The sequence below is a fragment of the Carcharodon carcharias genome, chromosome 9, assembly GCF_017639515.1.
Source record: "Carcharodon carcharias isolate sCarCar2 chromosome 9, sCarCar2.pri, whole genome shotgun sequence".
Lineage (NCBI taxonomy): Eukaryota > Metazoa > Chordata > Chondrichthyes > Lamniformes > Lamnidae > Carcharodon > Carcharodon carcharias.
The window spans coordinates 153,510,527-153,522,989 of NC_054475.1; the positions used below are offsets into that span (position 1 = coordinate 153,510,527).

Here is a 12,463-nt window from a genome sequence, read left to right on the forward strand (position 1 = left end):
TGAAGGTAGCAGGTCAGGTAGATAAGGCAGTTAAGAAGGCATATATTGCATACTTGCCTTTATTAACCGAGGCATAGAATACAAGAGCAGGAAGGTTATGCTGGAACTGTATAAAATGCTGGTTAGGCCACAGCTGGAGTACTGCGTGCAGTTCTGGTCACCATATTATAGGAAGAATGTGATTGCACTGGCGAGGACACAGGAGATTTACCAGGATGTTGCCTGGGCTAGAGGGTCTGAGCTGTGAGGAAAGATTGGATAGGCTGGAGTTGTTTTCCTTGGAGCAGCAAAGGTTGAGAGGGGACCTGATGGAGGTGTATAAAATTATGAGGGGCATGGGTAGGATGGATAGGAAGGCACTTTTTCCATTAGTGGAGAGGTCAATAGCCAGCGGGCATAGATTTAAGGTAAGAAGTAGAAGGCTAAGAGGGATGTTGAGGAGAAATTTTGTTATGCAGAGGGTAGTGGGAGTCTGGGACTCACTGCTGGAAAGGGTGGTTGAGTCAGAAGCTCTTGTAACATTTAGGAAGTATTTAGGTATTCACTTGCATTGCCATAGCCTCCAGGGCTATGGATCAAGTGCTGGTAAATATGGTTAGTGTAGTCGGATCTTTGTTGACCAGTATGGACGCAATGGGCCAAAAGGCCTCCTTCTGTGCTGTAAACATCTATGAGTCTATGAATCACCTCGCCTGTTTTTAACTTACTTTTTAATTTTACCTTCCACTATGGTATAGGTTTAGCATCTCAATGAATTCCACTTATTAATATTCTTTTCTGCAATATCCTCTCTGGACAACAAATAGCATTATCCCATAACATTAAAGACTGTCTAGCCCCTGTGTCCCTTAAAAATTTAATATCTTTGCCTGCTCCACTTAATTGTCAAACATTTCTGTAACCTGCCCTCCAGAACTGCCTTGGTAAATTGGGATTGCATTCCCACTTTTTTACCTACCACTTATTCTTCCTGCTCCACCTGTACACAAACCACTGGTTTTTCTTACCCCTGGATCTCAGAATCCACATTACTCTTATTCCGAGAACTTTTCTATGTACCAATTACTGCAATAGGTTTTCCCTGTAACCTTCAACACATTGACTTCATGTGTCCAACCTCATTGCACTGGAAACATTTAAGTCTTCAAGTGTCACTTCTACCTTTAGCACCTTCCTTTCTGGTCTGAGGAAAAACTTCCTAAGAATTTCCAGTTGCCCCTTCTCTTCCCTGCCTACCTGCCTTCTTTTCGCCCTCCTACTTTATATCCTTCTCGGATTTAAAAGGGCGACAGAAAAAAGTTTTTGGTCTATGGACTAGTTCATAATCATCAGCTATCTCTGCTACTTGCCTCGCCATTTTAACCTGAGTTCTAACTACTGAAGGAAGTGAATTTTTTAATTATTCCAGAAGAATTACTTCTTTAAGAGTTGCATATGTTGTTCTACCTTTAATGTCCCTATTCACCGGTCAAAATTACTTTGTTTTAATTGCTCAAACTCAATATAAGTCTGTCCAGGCTGTTTCCTTACATTCCTAAATTTCTGCCTGTACGCCTCAGGAACCAACTCATATGCCCTCAAAATAGCCTTTTTTATTGCACCATAATCCACAGTTATTTCTTCTGATAGCAGTGCATATATCCCATAAGCTCTAACTATCAACCTAGACTGTAAAAGCAATGTTCAGATTTCATGTGGCCATTTCATTTGCTTAGCTATCTTCACAAACAAAATTAACAACAACTCTACGTCCCTTTCCTCAAACTTCAGAAGAGCCTGTACAAATTTAAACATCTCCCCACTGGGTTTTGGGTTGAAAGTGGCTGTTCCAACATTAGAACCTTCCTTTGCAACTGAGATCTCTTTTTTAAGGTCCAGCCTTTTAAGCTGGTATTTCTTTTCTCTTCCTTTTTTTCTTTCCTCCATTGCTAACTTCTCCATTTCCAATTCTCTTTCTTGTTTTCTTTCTCTCTCCTGCCTTTCTGATTGCTATCTTTGAAATGATCTCTGCTTTTCGTTTTCTTTCTCTTTTGCCTCTAATTTTCATTTTAAGCCGAATCTTGACCAATTCAAGTGACTCACCTTTGGAGAAACTGGTCCCTCTAATATCTCTTCCAATTTCAAATTCTGTGCTATTGCTTCAGTTGTGTCTGCTTTCTTCGCCCTTGTGGTTAATCCTAGCTGCAACTTATCGGCGAATTCTGTTAACTGAGCCTTAGTTACTTTTTGTAAACCAATCAGGGTTATATCTTCTACTCCCAGAAAGTCTTAGCAATTATTAAAGCCATATTTGCAGCCTAAACACTTTAAAATCCATCACGTCAACTCCTGAGTTCAGTGTTCTTCTTGAATTCATAGCCTTAAGATTCACCAACACCAAGCCAATCAAGGAATTTTAAAAATCCCGGATGAGCCCCCAGTTTTGTATTGATATAGCAGGTGATATTTGCCAGTTTGGACAAATCCCAAAGGGAAACTTGGCCACGCTATCACAACGATTTTGCAATTTTTATTTATTACAAAAAAGTTTATGCACTGAAGTCAGAAGTAATGAGTCCACTACCAGCTTTAGAGATTCTGAAGATTAAATTAAAACATTTATTAACAAGAGAAATAAAAACTTAAACACACAAGAATATAGTTACACAGTTATGTTTAGTTTTATAACAGCTCTCACAAGATTTTTACTTAACTAGACTCCCAACGCATCCCTTTCAGGCAACAGTCCCAAATAGATTCTTAATCTATAAAACATCCAACAATATTACCACAAGCACCCACAGTTGCTGTAAGGGAGGTATTTCACAGCGTCTTTCTCCCTGTCACTGGCAATGGAACTCCAAAGGCTTTTAACAAAACCTTGGTCACTGGATCAGCAAACTTCTCCAGGGTGCCTAGAGGCTTTTCCCACAAGTCTGTTTCACACAGTGCACCTTCCAAGATCTCTCATGGCCATCCCCACACAACTTTCCACCTTTCTGCAAATGTATTTCCTGCCTTTTGATCTGTAAATACCATTGTTTCAATCTTTTTTTTGGATACTTTTCCCAAAATATAAAAAGCTTTCATGTTTTCATTATGGCCAGCACTTTTGGGGAAAAATAAACTTAATAACTTTGCCTTATTTATCTTGCCAGTTATAAACATCTTATTATGTCCCCTTGAAAATCAAACTTATTGAAAAATGCAAATTCCATTCGCACTACATTTGCTGAGACTTCATCCTAGCTTACCCATTTCCATTTCAAGTGCCTGTTTTACACTTACTCCCTTTTGATGATTCAAACCTTGCAGTCTGCAATTTAATTTAACTAGACACACATGCACAAAAAGATACACACACACAACGCAGCCCCACAAGCCTGCTTTAAAATATCCCACAGTAATATCAGGAAAAAAATTACCTTTCCTTTACAAAATGCAGTTTTATTGTTCGATTTGTGCTAGGTATTATGCTCAGTGATACTCGGAGAAAAAAAGAGAATGAGAAGCAGGTCTCAGTGAGTAGAAAAAGGATTGCTGTACCTGCCCATAACCACAAATCTGTACCTACAAGCAAAGATATATGTACCTGGGCATAGTTGAGTAAAAGTAATCTCTGTAAGCTTTACTTGGGAAGCAGTGACAGAGTTCTGTCAACTCAAAGTCTGATTTCCAGCCAGACTGCACCATAATGACTATTAGTAAAGCCCAACACAACTTTTCTGTTCCTAGCCCATTCCAAGCTGCCACAGGATACATCAGCAATGTCAGTCAATCAGTAGTTTGTAGATGTATCAGACAACTGACTGATATCTTGCACACCAGGATAAACAGTTACATCATTTTCTCTATGGACAACTGGCAACAAATTGAGAGGCCAGTTCAATGTTTTTGATGGCAGGATTCTCCACAGCCCAATACATCACTGATAGCACTATGTGGCCCAAAAGATGTTCCATGCGCAATTTTGTTTGTCTTTTGAAATACAAGAGTTTATAGTAGACTAATGTGCAGGTTGTCAGCAGTAATAATACCAAAACCTTTCAACTGAATGACCATGTCCAAGGCAATAGTCATCAATCAAACCTTTCCATGGTCCACCTTGATGGGACTGCCTTATCAGGGTCCCGTTCTTCTCCATCACAACTCAAACAATGTGCACCCTGTTACATCCTTATAACCACCTCTGGTTTCCTCTTCCTCTCTCATTGACATCATCTGTAAGTATATGGTCAACTATAAAAATGCTACCTCCACTATTTTCCCTGAATCTACTATTCATGGGATGTGGGTGTCACTGGCTAGGCCAGCATTTATTGCCCTTGTTCAGAGGGCACTTACATGTCAACCACTGCTGTCACATTTTGACCATGTAAGGACAGCAGATTTCCTTCAGCATTAGTGAACCAGATAGGTTTTTATGACAACCAGCAATGGTTTTGTAGTTATCATCAGACTTTTAATTCCAGATTTGCTTTGAATTCAAATTACATCATCTGTCCTGGTGGGATTCAAATCCCCAGAGCATTACCCTAGTTCTCTGGCATATTAGTCCAGTGATCATACCACTATACCACCACCCCTATCATGTCATGAATGAGCTAGAATTTAGCCCAGTGGAACATTAGGAAGACCAAAGGCATAAATTTCAGCCAAAAAAGTTCCACACCTAACTGCACTCCCATTCCTGACCACTTACTCATATACAACCTGATTGTATACAACAAATAGCAATCAAATGTGCACCCCCTTGCACCTTATAACCACCTCTGGTTTCCCAAGCAACGCCCACATCCCATGAATTAATTTTTAAAAATGTTCTGTTTGACTCAAGGTTAAACTTCAAGACCATTTATTTTTAAAAACATTGCCCATCTCCATCCCTGATGTATGTAAATAGTTCCAGAAATGTTTATCCATATCTCTTTGTCAGTTTTAAATTCAAACTGCACAGAGTACTCCTTGATGCACAGCTGCCATATGTGGGGCCCATGATGCTGTTTCCCAATGGTATTCAATCTCTGAGAATAAGTTCCTATTAAGAAAGTAGCCAAGACAGCAATAGACCAAGTTAAAAACAAAAATCTTTCTACTGGTAGCCTTTGGACAAATTGAGGTATGATGTTTCTTCTCTTCATCCTAACCCTACACAACCCATCACCAAAACTAAGTAGCAGTGTGCAACACTGGAATTTTGGTGCCCCATAATACAAAATGCTATGATTAGGAATTATGATTAAATCATCACTGAAGTAGATTGGCACTTGGGAATGCCGCCATAATTCACTTCCAATAACACGGCTGCTGACACAGAATTTCTAGGCTAACATTTAGAGCAAGTTGGTCCTGACAGTTCCTGATATGCCATCTTCATATGACCAGAGTATATAAAGTTAAATTAGTTAAAATTATTTTGCCTGCACTAGAGTTTAGTGAATTGAAGGGACAGCATTCACTTTTTCTGCAGTTTTCAGTCAAGATGCTCTAGCGCTTCATTATCTCATTTCAGTAATTCCTACATCTCCCCCCCCCCCCCCCCCAACTCATTTGCATGGCATTTTTATGGGTATTGAACACCCTTTTAATAGTTACAAGTGCCAAATAATTTTCCCCCAATCCTGCTATGCTCTTAGCATGTCATGTATTATGTACAAGCACAGTGTACTGCAAGAGCGAGAAGAGCATCACTCGTGGCAGCACTGTGCTCAGAATACATTATTGGCTCCTGCATAAGTACATTTATCTGTTTTGAGTACTGTAGTATTATTATCTGCACAATTGTTTTCATGGGTAGGCTTTATGTGAGTGGATAAGTTTATATAGTATGAAGACCTGATTTTGCAATAGTAACTGGTACCTTATGATCATTCACAGCTTTCCTACTATCGCTGCGAGCAGGACTGAGTTCTTCTCTCAATTTTAAGTAGATTTTTGGCATAGGATAGGCTTGGTCTGTATAATACCTGGCTGGAGATGCATAAAATCCAGTGAGATACAAACCCTTAAAGAAATACAACTTGCCATAAAAGGGTAAGTTGTGGTGGTGGCATAAAAGGAGACTACTTGTTGACAGTGTCACAGTAGAGAAATTTGGATGGCATTCCTGTCTTTGATACCAATAAGTTGGAGTCGTGCTACAGCAAGTGCATCAAAGAGGGTAGTACTATCTGGAACCTACAGTAAAAGCAGAGGTGCAAGCTGCAAGAAGCTATACCATTTATACTTTTGTGCACAACATTGTCCTTTGCCCACACTTTTCAGCTGCTTGAAGCACATTTTTTAACAATGGAAGCAAATAAATGGTGGTGTCTGGGCTGAGGGGCTTCTCAATGGGGAGAGCAGCCATAAATGCAGAGGATAGCCAGGTTTGTCTAACAGCTATCCATCCAGTGTTTCTTCACCTTGAAATAAGGCACCTAAGAACACTGTACAATAAAGATATGACAACAATTTCCTGGACATACAAAACAATGGTGGACAAATACAACTTGGAAAATTACTTAATGCAAACTCCTCTGTTCTTAAAGGCCAGGGGATTGAAATGAGGTGTTGGTGCACACATATATGGATACTTCTTATGACACTTTCCACTCCCAGAAACCCTGGCAACCACTGGAAGCTCTGCGCTGCCCAGCTGCGCACGGTTTTGTTCACCTGTACCTATTGAAGGATGTACATTCCTTGGAGGGGGCTAGATTAATTCTTGGGATAAGACAGTGGTCCTATGAGGAGAGAGGAGTCGAATGGGCCTATGCTCTCTAGAGTTAGAGGAGTCAGAGTCGATCTAATTGAAATATTTAAGATTCTGAGAGGACTTGACAGAGCAGGTATTGGGATTTTTCCCTGGCTGGAGAGTCTAGAACAAGAGGCATAGACTCAGAATAAGAGGTCAGCCATTTAGGACAGAGATCAGGGGACATTTCTTCACTCAAAGATTGTGAATCTTTGGAATTCCATACCCAGAGAGCATGCAGGTGCCAAAATTGGCATCCACCATATCTAAATGAATAATTAAGGGTCAATTAGGCTCATTATCAAGCCAGTTGACCCTGATAATAGACAGCCTATGCCATAAAACATTTGGCATAGGCAGCCAAGCAGGAGAGGGAAGCCTAATTATTTAACTTAAGTGTTTAAAGGGGGCATCAGTCTTCAGGGCTGCCTGTGACGAGCACGGGGCAACCCCCATTAGATCAAACCACCCTTTTCCTTCCTACCTACTCCCTCCCTACCTCCCCCCCTGCCCTCCCCCCCACACTTCTCCCTAATCTACCCTATTTTTCCCGGCCCAAGACCCTGGATTACCTACTGCGGGGATCCATGGGCCTTGATCCTCTTTCCCTTGTGCAGTCCCGACAGCAGCCACTGACACCCTCCTGGCATTGCCGGGACTGATGGAGCTTCCAGCTGTTTGGAAGAATCCTGTTAAATGAAGAGCTCATGCAGTGGTAGACTTAACTTCTATGGAAACAAAAATTCTGACCCAGATCATTGCTTGGGTTGTTCCGCAGCAGATAGCACAACTGTTCCAATGTTTTTAGCTGATTTTTGTTTCTCATTATTTAACTTTTGGGTAGCTAGGCCCCCCCCCAACCTGTTTGAGGTTACCCAGTGCTGATCTTAGGACATCCCCAAAGATCCCTCACTTGTCCTGTTTCTTTTCTTGGTTACTGATACTGATTTCACTCCAAAATGGCCTGGCTCTAGCTTTAAGACCTTTTTTTTTCATTCATTCATGGATATGGGTGTCACTGACTAGGCCAGCGTTTATTGCTCATCCCCAATTGCCCCTGAGAAGATGGTGGTGAGCTGCCTTCTCGAACCACTGCAGTTCATCTTGTTCTAGATTACTTTACAGAGGAAATAATTTGTCTGTCTCTATCCTATGAAATCCTTTTTTCATTTGAGGACTTGATTTAGACTCACCTCAACTTTTTGAACTCAAGGGAAGCTAAACCAAGTTTAAGCAACTTCTTCTAATTTAATTCTTTTAGCCTTGGTATCATAATGATCAATCTAACCTCTACCTCTTCCAGTACCTTTCCTGGGATCCAGTGGCCAAAATTGAATTTAGAACTCCAGATGGCATCTGACCAGAGTTCCATAACAACTGAAGCATAATTTTTTTCACTTCTGAATTGTAACTCCACCTTAACTATAAACACCAACAAGTTGTTAACCTTTTTTATTACTTTTTGCACCTGTGTGCATGAGTTTTGTGTACATGGACACCTAATTCTCTTTTCTCCACCACAGCCCTCTAACCATTAAGAAAGCATTTTGATTTGTCTTTTTCAGATTCAAAATGGGTGACCTCACCTTATCATATTGAACTCCATCTGCCATATTTTTTCCCATTTATGTAGTCTGGTAGTGCCCATTTGTAACTTCCTGCTGCCATCCACACAACTTAGTGTGCCTCCCAACTTGGCATCATCTGCAAGCATGGATATACAATTCTGTATTCCTTCATCCAAGTCATTTGTTTACATGGTGAAAAGCTTATTAATAATGTTAGAATTTCCCATTAGAGGAATATAACTCATCACTTCCTGCCAGTCAGGAAATTAATTGTTCCTCCCTACCCTCTGTTTCCTTACTCCCAATTAATTATCAATCCAAAGTCACAATGAGCTTTCATTTTCATTATTAATTTCTTTTTACAGTAACAGATATGTATTAATCTTCTTTTTCCCTTGTTCCTTTCTTAAATAATGGAGTGACATTTGTAATTTTCCAATTCAAAGCAACAATCTTGAATCTCAAGAGCTTTGGAAAATTATGAGTAATGTACCTGCAATTTATTACCCTAGGGTAGGAACTATCAGTTCTTGCAAATTTGTTCATCTTAAGTCCCATTATTTTCTTATAACCACTTTCTCCTTTAACACATTCTTCTTTATCACACCTTTGTTTAATATATTCATTAAAAGACTTTGCTGTGATTTCATTTTGTTATCCCTTGCAAATTTCTCATATTCACTTTTTGTAACTCTACTTTTTTGTATACCAGGGTTTCTTTTTGTTAGCTTTTCCAGTTCACTAGATTTTAACTTTTCCTTTCTTTTGTATAAGCCACTTGCTTAAGCTTGATACTATCCTTTACCTCATGTAGGTTGCTTAACTACTCACATTGAACCTTTTTTTTTCAAAGTATTCACTGTGCTTGTGACCTCCTCAAAAAAATAAGCTAGATTAGTCAGATATGACCTACCCTTCACAATGCATGCAAACTCTCTTTGGTTGGATGATACCTGCCAAAATACTCAGTCACTCTGTCTCTGACAATAGATTCCAGTACCAACCCCACAGTTGATGGTTTACGGGTTTTGTACTGCACCAAATACTACTTCGAATACTTCCTTCTGTAAGTACATTTATCCATTAACTGTTTCACCCAGTTTACCCAATTACTACATTCAGTATGAAGTACTCCTTTTTGGCTGGAACCTATATTGTTCCAAAAAGCTGTCCCAAATACATTCTCGAAATTCATTACCTTTGCTCCTTATGATGTTCTGCTTCTCCCAGTCTATGTGAAAATTAGAATTTCCAATTATAACCACTTTTTTGCTGCATGCTTCCTGACCTCTGTATTTAAGCATGCCCCACTACATCACTACTATTTGGAGATCTGTAGATACCTGCCAGAGTCTTGCATCCTTGCAGTTTCTTAATTCTACCTATATTGTTTCGACTTACCTTTACTGAGATTTTATCACTATTGCTACTCCCACCTCCTATTCCAGTTTCCTTGCCCTTTCTAAAGATTGGATAGCCTATAAGATTTAGCTCCCAAACATGTTCAGTTTGTAGCCAGGTCACTGTAGTGGCCACTAAATTGTAGCCTTCAAACTAAATCTGTGCTTCTAACTCAGGTTTTTTACTTAATCAAGATTTCTCTAACAAAGAGTTGACAACAATGTGGTGCACCAAATAGCTTCTTTCTTTGATGTGGATTTTCTGCTTCTACAGATGAAGAGAGAATATTGAACAAGCTCAGTAGGATGTAAAACTGAATGGAACTGTTGGCTGTTTAGCTATTCTGTAATACAAAAACCTAATCTGTATCTTCTAAGCAGATACAACAATAATAGTCTATTTCATGCACAAGCAAAAGGATTACTTTTGAACATCCTTTTAGTATCGGTGATATTGGCACCAGAGTTTAACTAACAATTTTTGCTATGTATTTGACAAAAATGTGGCAAATGCTGGTACACTTTTATAATGTTACAATCAGATTGTCTTGGATACTTGCCTGATTTGATCTTATCTTCCTAAATTTGCACACCTATACTTCAACTATCACACCCTTGTAATCTCTGTGGATCGCCACCTTGAAGTGGTGGAGAGGCTTGTTGGCTTGGCAATCCCTTGAGAAATACCATTGGGAGGTTCTTGCTCCTGGTAGCGCCCTTGGCAGCAAGGTCAGGGGAGAGATGCCAGACAAAGCACAATCCAAAAAGTCCTCAGTGGGATAACAGGCTAAGTCAAGACTGTGTGTCTCACCAGCTGCGGAAGTGAAACAAGACTGCAGAACTGGGAAGGAAGGCTCACAGAATTGAAGAGTATTTGGATAGTCCTGACATTTGAGCAGTATAAAGAAGTCCCTGGATCTTTGAAAAATGAAAAGGATGTGATGGAGATACCATGATGGAGAAAGGATAATAGACAAGTGTTACAGGAAGTATGTGTTAAACTTACAGGAAGTGTGTTCTATATGTAAGACTTTTAATATACTATTGGCTGTCATATGGCTTAGCTTATGGGTTGTCAAGACTTGTACCGATTAAGAGTCATCTTATCAACATACAACTTCATAATACGCTGATGTGAGGAGCAATTCCATGATCTCGCACTTTTAACAGGGAACTACATTTGCACTTGCAGCAGAGACTATAAGGGATAGAAATCACAGACATCATGCCCACAATTTAATGTGACGCTCTTCCCGTGAGTGTGGCTTTCCTTTGGGTGTTCAGGAATTCTTGAAGCAGCAGCCTCCAAAGCTAGTGTAAAATTATTTAATCATATTTATAAAAAGCAGCAAAAAGTTTCAGGAAGAGCATTAACTCAACATAATTGAAGTAAAGTGATAATTTAAACATGATTTGCAGAATGCAGCCCTGTTGACCCTGCAAAGTCCTCCTTAATAACAGCTGGGGGCTAGTGCCAAAATTGGGAGAGACTAATCAACCAACAGCCTGAGATTGTCATACTCACGGGATCATAACTTAAGAACAATGTCCCAGAAACCACCATCAGCATCCCTGATTATGCCCTGTCTCACCGGCAGGACAGACCCAGCAGAGGTGGTGGCACAGTAGCATGCAGTCTAGAAAGAGTTGCCCTGGGAATCCTCGACATCGACTTCAGACCACATGAAGTCTCATGACATCAGGTCAAACATGGGCAAGGCAACCTCCTGCTGATTACTACCCCCCCAACCCCCACCCCTCAGCTGATGGATCAGCAGCCCTCCATGTTAAACACCACTCGGAGGGAGCACTGAGGGTGGCATGGGTGCAAAATGTACTCTGGGTGGGGGGACTTCAACGTCCATTATCCGAGAATGGCTCAGTAGCACCATTACAGACAGAGCTGACCGAGTCCTAAAGGACATAGCTGCTAGATTGGGCCTGCAGTAAATGTTGAGGGAACCAACAAGAGGAAAAAAAACATAATTGACCTCATCCTCACCAACCTGCCTTCCACAAGTACATCTATCCATGACAGTATCACTAGGAGTGACCGCCGTAAAGTCTTTGTGGAGACAAAATCCCGTCTTCAAATTGAGGATACCCTCCATTCTGTTGTGAGGCACTACTACTGTGCTAAATGGGATATGTTTTGAACATATCCAGCAACTCAAGACTTGGCAACGATGAGGCGCTGTGGGCCATCAGCAGCAGCAGAATTGTACTCAACCACAAACTGTAACCTCATGGCCCAGCATATTCCCCACTCTACCATTACCAGCAAGCCAGGCGATCAACCCTGGTTCAAGAAGAATGCAGGAGGGCACGCCAGGAGCACCAGGCAGACCTAAACATGTGGTATCAACTTGGTGAAGTTACAACACAGGACCACTTGCCGCAACTGGGCCATTAAGTTCCGCCCCTAGAGGTACACATTGCATACATATGCAAGACATATTATTAAACTCTGGTGCCATTATCACCAACACGATTATTAATAAGTCTACAATCAAAATGTTTATGCATAACATATAATAAAGGGTTTGTAAATTGTAAAACAACAATCCTCCTTTTCCTATGCCAATGGTCCTATTCTGTATTTTGTTTCATGTGTTTATTTCAGATTTCCATCTGCATTCTTTTTATCCAGGAAATAAAATCTTCACAAACATTTCTCAGGCCTTCATTTGAAGAACATACTCAAGGCTATTAACTTTGACCAGTCCTCATTGACTAACTTTATTTTCAATCTTTCAGATAACATGGATTTTTAGTTCATT

General features: G+C 40.3%; 1 protein-coding gene across 1 annotated transcript in view; it reads left to right on the forward strand.

The window, feature by feature from the left end:
• ar (androgen receptor) overlaps positions 1-12,463 on the forward strand; it is a 305,542-nt gene that overhangs the window by 271,730 nt on the left and 21,349 nt on the right. The gene's annotated exons all lie outside the window — the stretch shown is intronic.